The sequence below is a fragment of the Lepisosteus platostomus genome, chromosome 1 (genome assembly GCF_059453375.1).
Source record: "Lepisosteus platostomus isolate fLepPlt1 chromosome 1, fLepPlt1.hap1, whole genome shotgun sequence".
Taxonomy (NCBI): Eukaryota; Metazoa; Chordata; class Actinopteri; order Semionotiformes; family Lepisosteidae; genus Lepisosteus; species Lepisosteus platostomus.
In genome coordinates, this window is record NC_142611.1 from 25,894,312 (window position 1) to 25,909,359 (window position 15,048).

At 39.1% G+C, this 15,048-nt stretch overlaps 1 protein-coding gene and 2 long non-coding RNA genes across 8 annotated transcripts in view; all 3 read right to left on the minus strand.

Annotated features, from left to right (window-relative positions):
* Positions 1 to 15,048, minus strand: part of slc30a9 (solute carrier family 30 member 9) — a 125,644-nt gene that overhangs the window by 25,982 nt on the left and 84,614 nt on the right. The window lies entirely within an intron of this gene.
* Positions 1,525 to 2,884, minus strand: LOC148677880 (uncharacterized). Its single transcript, XR_015935709.1, has 2 exons — positions 2,026 to 2,884; positions 1,525 to 1,859 (listed from the first exon to the last, which is right to left on the minus strand). It is a non-coding gene; the product is annotated as an uncharacterized LOC148677880 (long non-coding RNA).
* On the minus strand, positions 8,298 to 14,714 carry LOC148677881 (uncharacterized). The gene is made up of 2 exons (XR_015935708.1): positions 11,749 to 14,714; positions 8,298 to 9,919 (listed from the first exon to the last, which is right to left on the minus strand). It is a non-coding gene; the product is annotated as an uncharacterized LOC148677881 (long non-coding RNA).

Sequence of the window (15,048 nt, forward strand, 5' to 3'; positions counted from 1 at the left end):
TTAAAAGTATAACCTGCGTTTTGGCTGCAGTTACACACAGATCTTTTCACACACTTCAGTACATTTTTCAGTGGCCTTTTCAATACCACTTTTTTATTCTAGATCATAATGATAAAATATATATACAATTCTGTTTTAAGGCTTGTTTTTACCCGTTATTGACAGTATCCATGTTTGCAAACTGGTTAATGTTCATTATTAATATTATTAATAATATCTTCTGTTCTGCATTTAAATTGGAATGCTTTTACAAGTATAAATCCACCGGTCTATTTCCTAACCGCTTTATCCAGTACAGGTAGCGGTGGGACCTACAGTTATGTTACATTTTGCTTTTATCTGTCGAAGTGCTCTGAAGTCTCTCAAAAATGAAAAATAGAACATAATGCATGCTGTGGTGAAAAAGCTATCGAGCACAGAACGTCTTTCCTCCTGTCAAAGAATTCCATAAATAGTTTATTCTTATCTGAATAAAAACAGAAAATACAGTTTTTCAAACTAAAGATGGGTTGAACCCATGAGTTCATGTTATTCTGCTTAAATGGTCAGGTGTTTTGCATACATACAGTAGGTTTTTAATAGTAATTCTCATGTTAAACCCCTTACACCTGGGATCTGCTTTATTCAAAATCAGGTTTCTAAAAATGGAACCAGGTACTTGATGTTGTTTAAAAGTTGTGTTTTGAAGGTTCTGTGTTCACAAATATTGACATCTGAAGTATCATCTCTCAAAAATAAGCATTTTAATAAGAAAGTGAATGCTATGAAAACAGTGACAAATGACCCTAAACAAAATACAAGCAGTTTGAAATTATTATTTATTAATAATAAATTATTATTATAATAATGGTAAGACACGTTATTATAGTTCAGTTACAGTGGTCCTTTTAATACCACTTTAGCTACCAGTATCAGCCATATACAGTGTGTATATTTATATTCGTAAATTTATATCATTTATGACTTTCAGAGACATTATGTTCCTGTTATTTCTATGCTCAGCTACCAAAATTTCCCTTCAGTTGTAAAATTCCATGGTAAAAATACACAGTAGAGATATTAAATGAAGCAATTGTTTCACTAAGATCTAATGCACCACAGATGCCACCTATCAATCACCTTTGGCCAGTGAATTACGTACCGCAATGCACAACTCAACTTTTTTTTTATATTTGGAAGAAATACCACGCGTTTTAGTGGCTACATATGTACCACAGGTTTAGCACTGCAAATTTAAGAGAGTGACAATTCCTGTAGTTGGCATGGAAAATAAAGACCCTTAAACATTGTATTCCAGCATTGTCTGTTTTGTCTGTTATTCACAGCTAAACTGTATTCCATTTGCTGTTAAGGCTTTCCTTAAAAGTAAGACTCACTGGTCCGTTATTTGTAAATGCAGACAATATAATATTTGATTCAGTGTCACCTACTGCAAACTTAGTACCTTGCACAAGTATTTCCCCTTCCAATAATATGTCATTCTGTTGAATTACAAAAATATATTATATATATATAAATTGATTCTTCCGGTCGAGAGGGAACGCTGGCGCATTTGGCTGCCGCTCCTCTCACCAGTTTTTTTTTCATTTCTATCTACTTATTTATGTTTTTTTTTCCTTTTTCTCCTCGATTACACTGATTTCTAATTTATCTATTTTCATCCGCTTCACGTTACAAATTCACAAATGCGACTTCCACTGCATTGTGAACTTACTCAACTGAAGACCTTCACCTCTTGCTACCGCCTTCTCTGGATTTCCTTCCCGTCTCGCTTCATCGATCATGTCTCTGAGGTACACTGCACTGCAACTTCAACTAAAACAAAGCTACTTCCTGGTCAAAGACACATTCGATTAATGCTGTTTTAATGGGATTTTACGACCGACTCGCTACATCCATCGCAGCACAGGATGCCGTTCTCTTCGTTCGTCTGCCTGCGGAGTCTCTATCCCTGCCTTTCGGCACACGTCTGTAAGTCCATCACGTACCGGCGCCGATCTAAAAAATCTCCTCTCACTACCGCACCTGGAGCGCACTCCGCTTCCCCCTGCATCCCCGAGACTGGCCAGATCAGCGCTACTCAACACCCGCTCCGTTAACAGCAAGGCTCTTCTTTTATGTGACATTATCAAAGAAAAACAACTGGACCTTCTGTGCTTAACCGAAACATGGCACAAACAAAATGATAGACTCCTGTTCAACCAACTAGTTCCTCCTGGATATGGTTTCTTTGACCTTCCGCGTCTTTCAGGCAGAGGCGGGGGCATCATTGTTATTTACAACCTTTTTTACAGTCTAAGTCCTATAGCTATACCTCCTCCCTCTTCTTTTGAGTGTCTTGTTTTAAATGTTTCTATCCCCCAATCTACTATTATTGCCACAGTTTACAGACCACCCAAACCCAGTGGAGTCTTCTTAGGTGAGTTTGCTGATTTTCTCTCATTCTTATCCCTTAAATTTAAAAGGATCCTTATTCTAGGGGACTTTAATATACACATTGATTCAACCTCTTCCAGTCTGGCTAAAGACTTCCTTTTTCTTTTGGGATGCTTTGACCTTTTGACCTTACTCAGTTTGTTTGTACCCCTGCACATAACAAAGGACACACCTTAGATCTAATTATTGCAAATGACTCCTTTGTCTCCCACTGCTCCCCCCTTGATCTAGGCCTCTCTGACCACTTAGCCATGCTCTTCAATCTGGAATTACCTGTTTCTAACACTTCCCCCTCACGCTCTGTAAATTTCCGCAACTGGCGATCAATTGATCACCCAAGGTTTGCAAATTCTGTTCTGTCCTCCTTATCCTGTTTCTCTTCCTCTGACCCTCTAGAGGACAAAATACAGTTACTTGACAATGCTCTTTTATCTACCCTCGACACCTTTGCTCCTTTAAAAACTCTCGCCCTGCCCCCTGGTACAATGACCATCTGCGTTTCATGAAGGCAGCCTCTCGCAAACTTGAGCGTAGGTGGCGTCTTTCCGGCCTAAATGTACATTATCAGGCCTGGAGAGATTACTTATCTGATTATAAGGTTACTATAGAGTCTGCTAGATCCACCTACTTCTCTCACATCATTGAAAATCACCAAAACAATCCCAGACATCTTTTCTCCACCATCAACAGACTGCTCAAGCCAAACTGCCCTACCACATTACCTGCCTCATCACAACTTTGCAACACATTCTTAGATTTCTTTAGTTCTAAAATTGACAACATCGGGCATCACATTCTCTCCACTACGGATATAATTTCCACACCTCCTCCCTCCTCATCCAACTTCTCTGGTTCCCGTCTCTCCAGCTTCTCTCTTCTTGACTCAGCATCCCTAAACAAACTAGTTACGCGCATGAAACCCACCACATCTATTTTAGATCCCATTCCCACCACTTTATTCCAGTCCTGTTTCTCTTCTCTCTGTCCCATTGTCCTCAATATAATACATGAATCCTTGAGCACCGGCATTTTACCAACGGTCCTCAAAACTGCTGCTATTACCCCAGTGCCAAAGAAGTCTAACATGGCTCTCGACAATCTTAACAACTTTCGCCCCATCTCCAACTTACCCTTTCTCTCTAAAATTCTAGAACGTGCTGTCACACTTCAGTTACATAACCACCTCATGACAAACAACCTTTTCGAACCCCTCCAATCTGGCTTCCGTCAACTTCACAGCACAGAAACCGCCCTAGTCAAAGTCACCAACGATCTCCTAATAGCTTCTGATTCGGGTTCTCTTTCCATACTCATCCTTCTTGATCTCAGTGCTGCCTTTGACACTGTTGACCATAAAATCTTACTTTCTCGTCTCGAGACTATGTTTGGAGTCTCTGACACTGCCCTCAAATGGTTTAAGTCTTACCTCACTGATCGCTGTCACTTTGTCTCTCTCAATGGGTACAGGTCTGAAATTGGTCTTGTCAAGTCTGGTGTCCCCCAGGGCTCAACACTGGGCCCCTTGCTCTTCAGCATTTACATGTTCCCACTTGGTCAGCTTTTAAGATCACATGGCCTCAGCTTTCATTTTTACGCTGACGATACTCAAATATACATCCATACCAAACCCGACACTGATGTGGCTGTCTCTATTCTATCTAATTGCATCTCTGACATAAAAATTTGGATGACTCAAAACTTCCTTCATCTTAACTGTGACAAAACTGAAGTCATGCTTATTGGTACCCCCCATCAACTTCGTAAAGCCAGTCCTGTAACCCTGTCTGTAGATGGCTCTGTACTTGAGCTTCAATCAAAATTGAAAAACCTTGGGGTTATATTCGATTCTGGCTTAACATTCGACCCACATGAACAGCATACTGTCAAAACATCTTTTTTTCACCTTAGAAATAACGCAAGACTACGCCCTATGCTATCATTAACTGTGGCTGAAAAGCTGATCAACATATTTGTATTCTCTCGAATTGACTACTGCAATGCTCTACTCCCTGGGGTATCTAAATCTACTCTGAACAAGCTGCAGTATGTCCAAAATTCAGCAGCCAGAATCCTGACCAGGTCTAGTGCAAGTGTTCACATTACTCCTATCCTGGAGTCCTTGCACTGGCTTCCGGTCAAATTCCGTGTAGACTTTAAAATCCTCATGCTCACCTACAAGGCTTTACATGGCTTGGCACCTCAATACCTGTCTGAACTTTTATCGCCCTACTCCCCACCTCGCAACCTCCGCTCTTCAAATTCTGCCCTCCTTACTGTCCCCCAAGCCCGTCTACATTGTATGGGCGACAGGGCCTTCTCCTGCTATGGCCCCAAGCTCTGGAACTCTTTGCCCAAGGATATTGGTCACCTTCTCTAAACTCCTTCAAATCCAGACTCAAAACCTTCTTCTTCAGAAAAGCCTTTACTTAACTGGTTCTCCTCTGCTCTTCTTAATACCATCTTCCACGGTCTCCTCTATTGTTATTGCTGTATTGTTGTAATTATAATTGTGTCCTATCTTGTGAAATGTTCTTATTTATTGTTGTAGTCTTCTTATTTATTGTTATTGTCATCCTGTAAAGCGCTTTGAGAAGCCACCTTTAAAGGCGCTATATAAAATAAAGTTTATTATTATTATTATTATATTGTAAAGTTAATGTGTTTTAATAACACAAACAGGTCTGTTATTGTTAATGTCAAACAAACAATGAACTAAAACTTTATGTCATCATTTAAATGTACTGGCCAGGCTATTGTATTGAAAAAATTTTAACTTACAAGCACCTGTCATATTTTGACAGATAAAATGATCTTGCTAAGCAAAATTAACCTCCCATACCTTGTGAAAAAAGATTTCATCATTTAATGACTGACACAAAATCTGCATGTTTTTAAATTGTTCTGTTACATTGTTCAGTGTTATTTCTAGTTCTTTTCATTACTTTATTTTGTATACAACTCAATATGCTTTACTAATCATGAAATCAAACTATGAGAGTCTCCATATATAAACATGCAAAATAGTTTGCGGTACGTATCGCGGTACATGCATGTGTACCGGGGTATACTGCAGTACTTTTTCCAGAGGTGGAACCCACCCCTAGTGTTTTGCTTAACAACACATAGAGGGCACAAAACATTCGAGCCGAATCCTTCTTACTCCTCATCCTCACTATAATTATAGCCACAGATAACATGACCATGATGCCCAGTCTCGACAGTGATGACCTCCATTAGTAGGATTGGAGCACACATGACACATGAAATCACATGACATACTTCCTTTAGATGATGTATACTGTTTTGAGAATGTTTTTTCAGTTGTCATACAGGACTCAGGCTGAGCTTAGGAAACAGTTTAATCCACTCTCCCTTTACTAATACAGGCATCTCTGCTATAACGCAATAGAGACGTTCCTGTAGAACAGGGGTGTCCAAACTATGGCCCGCGGGCCAATTGCGGCCCGCCACTGTTACTGAAACGGCCCGCAAGTTAATTTATTTCACTATTCCCATTAGTAAAGTCATCACTTGTGAGTTAAGTTAGTGAAATATTGCATGTATATTAAAATTAGATAATATCATTATTTATATAGGTCATTTCAAGCTTACAGTATAAAATGCACTTATATCTGGTATTTTGTTTATTTTTATTATTAGAGGTAGCCTGTGGCCTGCCGCTCCATATTTTTTTCTCCATATGGCCCCCAATAAAAAAAGTTTGGACCCCCCTGTTGTAAAACCTCGCATTATTCAAAATTGCGCAATAAAAATAATAGGGCTTATGGGAAAAATAGGGTTAGAGACAGACCACTCAAAACCTAACCAAATCTTACCAATTTAATAAGTATCCCAATAAAAATGTTAGCACAGTTTAAATACGTTAACTTCATAATACATAAAGAAATAATACAGTAAATTTAGGACTTTACCTTGAAAAAAAGTTTTTATTTTTATTTTATCACCAGCACACTTCTTAGACAGATTCTTGTCCACTCATATTTACAGCAATTTAGAAGATTTAGTGAAAATAGCACGAAAAGTGAGGAGCACCTCCCAATTACGACTTCCAAAACAAAGCACACGGGACAATTTAGCATCATGTGTATTCCTCTGCGGACTGCTGCGTTCATTTGTGTTACTCCGCACCGCAAAACGTAAACTTGTTGGGGATGGAATTGTGTATAAGCCAACGTGAGTTTCGCATTATACAGACATCTTTCCCCTATTTACCAATCGCATATGGGCCAATATGGGACCGGCTAGTTACTGTTGGCTTTAACTAGCACAGTTTGTGCACAGGAGAAAAGATGACTGTGAGTCCCAGCAAGTCAGGAAGAGGACCGGTTCGTTCCTGATGAAGAGCTAGTTCTGAATAGTGATTCAGCTGTCCACAGTTCCGACCTGTTCACGAGGCTTGCTGCTGGTGCTCACCTCGGGTGGATCCTCTGGTTACTCTCTGGCAACCTCCGCTCTAGACTCTTAGAACAAAGGAAAGTTCTGGCACTTGGACACACTGGCCGTTCCGTGGTTGTCCGGGCTGAGTCTCAGGATGGTCAGGAGGCGCGCTGCGAGAATGTCCTGCCCTTGGGAGCCTTCTGCTCCTGGGCCGTCCTGCCCTGGAATTCTCCTTTGAATTCCCTTTAGAAAAGTCTCAGAAGTCTCTCCAGAATCTCACTGAATCTCCCTTCTGAATCTCTGTGTTGCCTGTTTTTACCTGGAGGAACTTCAGCTCGTTGATTGGCTGAAAGTTCCATGGGCATCAGAGTCCCACGTGGGTTACTCGGCCCTACCAGTCCCTGATTGGTTGATCAAGGTGAGATATGAGTCACTTACTCCTGACACTTAGGAATGCAGTCCAGATGTCCAACTGGCACTCCCTAGACAGATAGGCACCAATGGATGACCAATGATCATGATAGCCAGACTTAGCTAAGTGCATCCCCCTTCGGGAGCTGTCCTTATCAAAGGAACCCTAAATCAGCTTGCATGAATAGTTTCTCTGTGGCTGCACCACAGAGATGAACAGAGAAATGGGGCCTCATTTGGGAAGGCTCAGAACACTTAATTCTTTCTTATTAATAAGCCTCGCCGCTACAGCTGTTTCTTTCTCCATTTCAAACATCACTAAAAATGTAAACACTGTACATACAATACGTGGATATGAGTTCTTGTGAAACACTGTACACACAAAACACGCATAAGATTCATATGCGCCTTGTGAAACACTACACACAGTCTACGGGTAAGTAACTTTTTTTCCCACACACACCGGAAAAAAAACCCAGCATTATATTTAATCTATGGAAGAATTTTTTTCATACTTTGGCTAGGATTTTTAGGCATTCCTAGGCATAAAATGCCCAGGAATCAGGACTTGCCCTAGGAGTAGCAAATTAGGCAACTGTCAGGGGGGCCCTCAATGTGCAACACAACATGTTTTTAATGGGCACATTCAAATTTGAACAAAAAGTCCCTTTAGCAGGGTAGAAAGAAGAGCAGGGTAAGCGATTTCAAACCAGAGGTACGCTTAATCAAGACATAGTAATAATGTACAGTATGTGTAATCGTGTAATAATTTGTATTTCTTTTGGTTCTGAGTCAGTCAGATCCACATAACTAATGACGGTTAGACATGTTACATTTTCAAGCTAGAGACATAGACTACCTAAGGTGTTTTTACTATAATTTAACAGATTCACATTTCCCCCAGTTTTACACATGCTGTGGGTCGCCTGGCTTAGAATTGGTGCTGCCATGAGGGAAAAAAAAGCGTGACAGCAAATATACAGAACAAAACGCTGTTCACCACTTAGATGTAATTGGTATTAAAATGCATTTTTTTCTTTCAGTTTCTCCTGTTTTTCATTAAATGTGGATATTGTGAACTCAACTTTTAGCACTTTGGATGGCAATCTCTCTCCGAGTGATTGATTAAAACATACCTGAGGTCATATCTGCTCAGATTTACTCTCTTTATACAGTATATTCCTTACTTAATTTCATATTTCTACAATTAATTTCTACAAAAGGTTCAGTGCAGTACTTCTTAAAAAAAGAAACAGAGATCCTGTTCATCATTAAATATTGTTATTAATGCTCCTTTTGATTACTTTCAATGTTAAAATATATGTTATCATTTTACCATTTTGTAAAATGTGTGTCTTGTGTTTTTGTTTATAAGTTATTTATTATGGGATCTTCAAAGCTGGATAATAAAACTTTTCAAGTTATATAATTAATTTAATTAATATACAGAACAAAATGCTGTTCACCACTTAGAGATAATTGGCATTAAAATTCATTTTTTCCTTGCGGTTTCTCCTGTTTTTCATTAAATGTGGATATTGTGAATGAACTCACTTGAACTTATTATTTGTTCTTCAAAGCTGCATAATAAAACTTTTCGAGTTAAATAATTAATTTAATTGTTCTAAATAATAAAATAAGGTCATGTTGGGAGCTAATAATAATAGTGTATGTGCAAATCGTGATCTGGAGGGGACCCTTTTCACAGTCTTGCCTAGGTTTAAAAAGCTAGGGCTGGCCCTGCTAGGAATTGTACACAATACTAATATACTTTCCCTGTAACATATACACAAACCTATTACATTCCTTAGTATAATAAGCTCTTAAGTTTTATACAAGTGATCTTCAGTATGAATGAAAACAAGGGCTCTTTCCCATGAGATTTCATTAGATGGTTACTTGAAACCATTTTTTTTTCATTTTCTATCTTACAGTAAAAGCTTCTTTAGAGGAAGTATTCCCCTCAAACAAAGACTTGCTGCTTCACCAAGATGACTGAGTTGGGTATACTGAGGTCTTCTTCATCAAAGTCATCTTCACGTGATGAGTTTGTCTGCATTTTGTGCACAGCCAAATATGTTTTCCACTACTCTACATGTTCTTGACAGCCTGATATAAATTTGTAGTTTTAAATTCAGTTCTTGTCAGGTTTCTTCCAAAGTAGGGTCTTGTCAGACTGGTACTTTACTTCTCTCCTACCATCACATGAGAGCCTCCAAACTCTAGTGCACCAGACAGGAGTCTAGCAGTTGGAATAGAAAACAATTATTTATCAAGGCTTTCTCCAGTATGCTTCTTGCTGAATGCCGGCGCCACTATACGATCCACATACTCCAACATCAGTGATAGAATAGTAGTGCACATGTAATTCCCAAGTGCCATTAGCAAAATAGAAGTGATCCTTCATATTTGTAGTTGCTGAATCCAAAGTTCGCAGGAGCCTATTTGACCACATGCTTGCCATCAATGACACCAATAAAATGTAGAAATTACCATCTCCGCTAATATCCACAAGCTATTTTTATCCAGTCATCTTCCTATGGAACTAGTATAATACAGTAGCTGTAGTCAGTGCCAAACAACATGTGTACCTCAGGTACTATTTTCACAAGGGCTGACTGCCAAACCTGATCAAAAGGAAATAGTCTTGCAAGAATTCCCAGTGGCCAAGAACCTGAAAAATAGGAAAATTATCAATCAAGAGTTATTAAAAAAGAATTCAATGCTATTGGTTCAAATATGTATTTATTGAATTTCAATTCTGCTCAGTATGTATATACAGTGCCTTGCGAAAGTATTCGGCCCCCTTGAACTTTTCAACCTTTTGCCACATTTCAGGCTTCAAACATAAAGATATAATTTTTTTATTTTATGTGAAGAATCACCAACAAGTGGGACACAATTGTGAAGTGGAACGAAATCTATTGGATTTTTGAAACTTTTTTAACTAATAAAAAAATGAAAAGTGGGGCGTGCAAAATTATTATGCGTTAATACTTTGTAGAGCCACCTTTTGCTGCAATTACAGCTGCAAGTCGCTTGGGGTATGTCTCTATCAGTTTTGCACATCGAGAGACTGAAATTCTTGCCCATTCTTCCTTGCAAAACAGCTCGAGCTCAGTGAGGTTGGATGGAGAGCGTTTGTGAACAGCAGTTTTCAGCTCTTTCCACAGATTCTCGATTGGATTCAGGTCTGGACTTTGACTTGGCCATTCAAACACCTGGATACGTTTATTTGTGAACCATTCCTTTGTAGATTTTGCTGTATGTTTGGGATCATTGTCTTGTTGGAAGATAAATCTCTGTCCCAGTTTCAGGTCTTTTGCAGACTCCAACAGGTTTTCATCCAGAATGGTCCTGTATTTGGCTGCATCCATCTTCCCCTCAATTTTAACCATCTTCCCTGTCCCTGCTGAAGAAAAGCAGGCCCAAACCATGATGCTGCCACCACCATGTTTGACAGTGGGGATGGTGTGTTGAGGTGATGAGCTGTGTTGCTTTTACGCCAAACATATCGTTTTGCATTGTGGCCAAAAAGTTCGATTTTGGTTTCATCTGACCAGAGCACCTTCTTCCACATGTTTGGGGTGTCTCCCAGGTGGCTTGTGGCAAACTTTAGACGAGACTTTTTATGGATATCTTTGAGAAATGGCTTTCTTCTTGCCACTCTTCCATAAAGGCCAGATTTGTGCAGTGTAAGACTGATTGTTGTCCTATGGACAGACTCTCCCACCTCAGCTGTAGTTCTCTGCAGTTCATCCAGAGTGATCATGGGCCTCTTGGCTGCATCTCTGATCAGTCTTCTCCTTGTCTGAGCTGAAAGTTTAGCGGGACGGCCAGGTCTTGGTAGATTTGCAGTGGTCTGATACTCCTTCCATTTCAAGATGATCGCTTGCACAGTGCTCCTTGGGATGTTTGAAGCTTGGGAAATCTTTTTGTATCCAAATCCGGCTTTAAACTTCTCCACAACAGTATTACGGACCTGCCTGGTGTGTTCCTTGGTCTTCATGATGCTCTCTGCGCTTTCAACAGAACCTTGAGACTATCACAGAGCAGGTGCATTTATACAGAGACTTGATTACACACAGGTGGATTCTATTTATCACCATCAGTCATTTAGGACAACATTGGATCATTCAGAGATCCTCGCTGAACTTCTGGAGTGAGTTTGCTGCACTGAAAGTAAAGGGGCCGAATAATTTTGCACGCCCCACTTTTCATTTTTTTATTAGTTAAAAAAGTTTCAAAAATCCAATAGATTTCGTTCCACTTCACAATTGTGTCCCACTTGTTGGTGATTCTTCACATAAAATAAAAAAATTATATCTTTATGTTTGAAGCCTGAAATGTGGCAAAAGGTTGAAAAGTTCAAGGGGGCCGAATACTTTCGCAAGGCACTGTATATATTAAAAAACTCCTACTGAATTGAAGAACAAAATGTATTAAATTGAATATGGCTGTTGGGGTGAAAGTAAAAAATTTAAGCAGAGTATTTTTACTCACCTGAAGAATACTATGTGCAGTTTATTTTCTTCGCTGGCTTCCTGAACTTGTTTGGCTTCTTTATAAGGTCTCCTTCCAATACCATCAACAGATAATTGAAGATTTTACTCAAAGATTCTGAAGTACTGAAAAAAACTTGTCCTTGTGTGAGAAAAGCTCCCAGATAATCATGTAGAATTCACATGATTCTTCCCTGAGCTGCAGGGTTTGACAGTCAAGTGTTGTACAATATACCTGAGCCATTTTGTGTATGGGTGCAATTATTCCGTAAATGATTTTTGGTGATAGTTATCCATATTGCTGTAGTCGAAGTGTGGCTTTATCAATGCACGTGAAAATCTGCCAGGGCACCTAGTAGAGGTGGTTACATTGAGAATTTGCAAGTTAAGGATGTGATAAAAAAAAAAACTTGATATACAGAAAAATAACAAACACTCTTGGGTCAAATGGCCTGTTCTTGTTATTAGCTTTTCTTATTCTCAGGTGTAGTTTCTGACAGCTGAGGCCAAACTTCCCAGTGACGTGCAATACCAAAACAGTAATAAATAAAATATACTAAAAGTTACTTAAAGACAAAAAAGTATCACAAATAAATCTTCTTTTTAAATTTTGCTGTGACCTCCATTGGTGGTCTTTATATAAGTGTCAGAAATTCACTCTCTGACACTGCTGGCCAGAGGAATGATGCAACCTACTGTGCTGACATTTATGTGGGATCATTTGTGCTTGTAGTTCTTGAAAAGAATAAAATTTGTTCATTTAAAAATCCTTAAGACCTGTGACTTGGATCTCAAGATTTAATCACAAACCTAATAAAATAGAAACAAAAACATTATATAACAGAATGAGTTATGGAATGGATAATGTGTTGCAGTAGCACTGCACAGACTAAAGTTGCATTTGTCATAATTAACTGAATTCTGTAAAACAAGAGGGTAGCATTTACTCATACATTACGTAAATAAAATTCCACATCTTGGCAACCAATGGACACAAGGCAGGATACACACACAGACACAGACAAACACCTACTCACACCAGGGCCAGTTTTCCCAGAAGCCAGTTAACCTACCAGTATGTCTTTAGATTGTGTGATGAAACTGAGCACACAGAGGAAACTCATGCAAACATGGGGAGAACATACAGTAACACTCTGCTCTTTGGAAGTACTGTGGAGGTCTCCAGAAATATCCAGAGGCCTCCAAAGGGTTCCTATTTCCCTGTGGCATAAAAGGATGTGTCATTCAGAACACTGAAAACATTCAGTAGTAACATGTATCATCATGGTTATGGCCAGGAGCTTTTTGAAGAAAGCAGGCAAATAGTTTGCAAAAGTGGGAGGATGGCAATAAAACAATTAACAAAAAGCTGAATCTACAACTTTCTGTTGCAGTGCTCATTTTAAGAAATTTAAGGATACCTAGTTAAGAGGCTACCCTGCTAGGAATAGGATGATAGCATATCATTATACATCATGCTGCGTAACAAGTGGTTTGGGAGGCAACTGTAATTCCAAGGGCAATAGCTTCCACACACACTGGCACCTTCAGCTGAAAACTACTTCTAAATCACATGCATGAAAGTGGCATCCATAAATGAAAACGGAGCTTTTTGGAGATATTGAGTTCTGTTTGGTGTAAATAAAAAGGAAACTTGTGTTGGAAAAACACTCATACCCACCGTTAAATATTGTGGGGGAGTCTCATATATTTTAGGGTTGTTTTGCATCTACAGATGAAGCCATTCAAAGTTCGCGGTACAAACCCCTACCGCGGGCAGCAACGCGTGCGCCACCACACCGTACCGTGGTACATGATTGGCTGGCCAAAATGACCAACAGGGGCACTCGTGGTGCATTGGTCAGTAGTGGAAAGATTTAATCATTTAATCTCTTTACTGTGCACGTTTTAATCTGCTAAGTATTGAATATTTATATGCAATTTTACAACTAAAGGGAAATTTTAGTAGCTGAGCATAAAAAGAAGAGGAGCATAACGCATCTGAAGGTCATAAATGATATTAATTTAGGACCATAAACATATTATGTAAACTGTATATTGCTGGTTGTGGTAGTTTAAAGAAAAAATACACACCAATATTCAATTTTTCCCTAAACATTTTAAGCATCAAAGTCTTACATGTGGTTATTTCGGAATCGTTTTTACGTGCTCCTTCTGACCATATATTACTGCACCTTTATATACTTTGTAAAAATTAATCGTTTTAACTGCAAAAACGCTCATTATCAGATTAAACATAAGCATACTTTTAGAATTGGATTAATAGGGAATATAATATGGATACATATTCATGTACTGTAAAGCAAAGAGAAGTATAAGACTTTCCATTGATATGTGTTTGTCACATGACTGCCTCTGTGGCATGATAGCATAAGTGTCTGACTTATAACCTTGAGGTCGAGTGTTCAAACCCAGCTGTCGCCATCAGTTTTCTTTTAACAAATAAACATTTCTCTGAAAAACTAAAATAGCAAATATTATTGGCATTATATTGACATTTTTTATATTTCTAAATATCACAACATGTTCCTACTGTATGTACACAGTGGTACTGCAGGGTGTAGGACGCAAATCCACGTGAGCCCGAAAGCCCTACATTAATGTTGTGCATTCACCTGGCGCTAGGCGATTATCGCATTTCTCTGTCTGGGAGTGCTGGCTGTACCTCTGAGTTCCTGTCTACATTGTTTGTAAACAAACCGGTTTCACTGGTATGGCTGCATCTGTGAAATCATGAAATCCAACAAATACCAGGATGTTCTGTATAGACACCATTTAGAAATCCATCTTGACAATGATCCAAAATATACATCCAAATCAATAAAGGAAGGGTTAACTGAACACAAAATACAAATTTTGGACTGGCCATCTCAATCGCCAAACCTCAATTCAACTGAACAACTGTGAAACTAATGGCGATTCAATAATAATAATAATAATAATAATAATAATTGCTTACACTCCACTCAAAGCGCTTTACAGGTAATGGGGACTCCCCTCCACCACCACCAATGTGCAGCATCCACCTGGATGATGCGACAGCAGCCATAGTGCACCAGAATGCTCACTACACATCAGCTATCAGTGGGGAGGAGAGCAGGGAGAATGAAGCCAATTCATAGATGGGGATTATTAGGAGGCCATGATTGGTAAGGGCCAATGGGAAATTTGGCCAGGACGCCAGGGTTACACCCCCTACTCTTTTCAAGAAATGCCCTGGGATTTTTAATGACCACAGAGAGTCAGGATCTCGGTTTTACATCTCATCCGAAGGACAGCG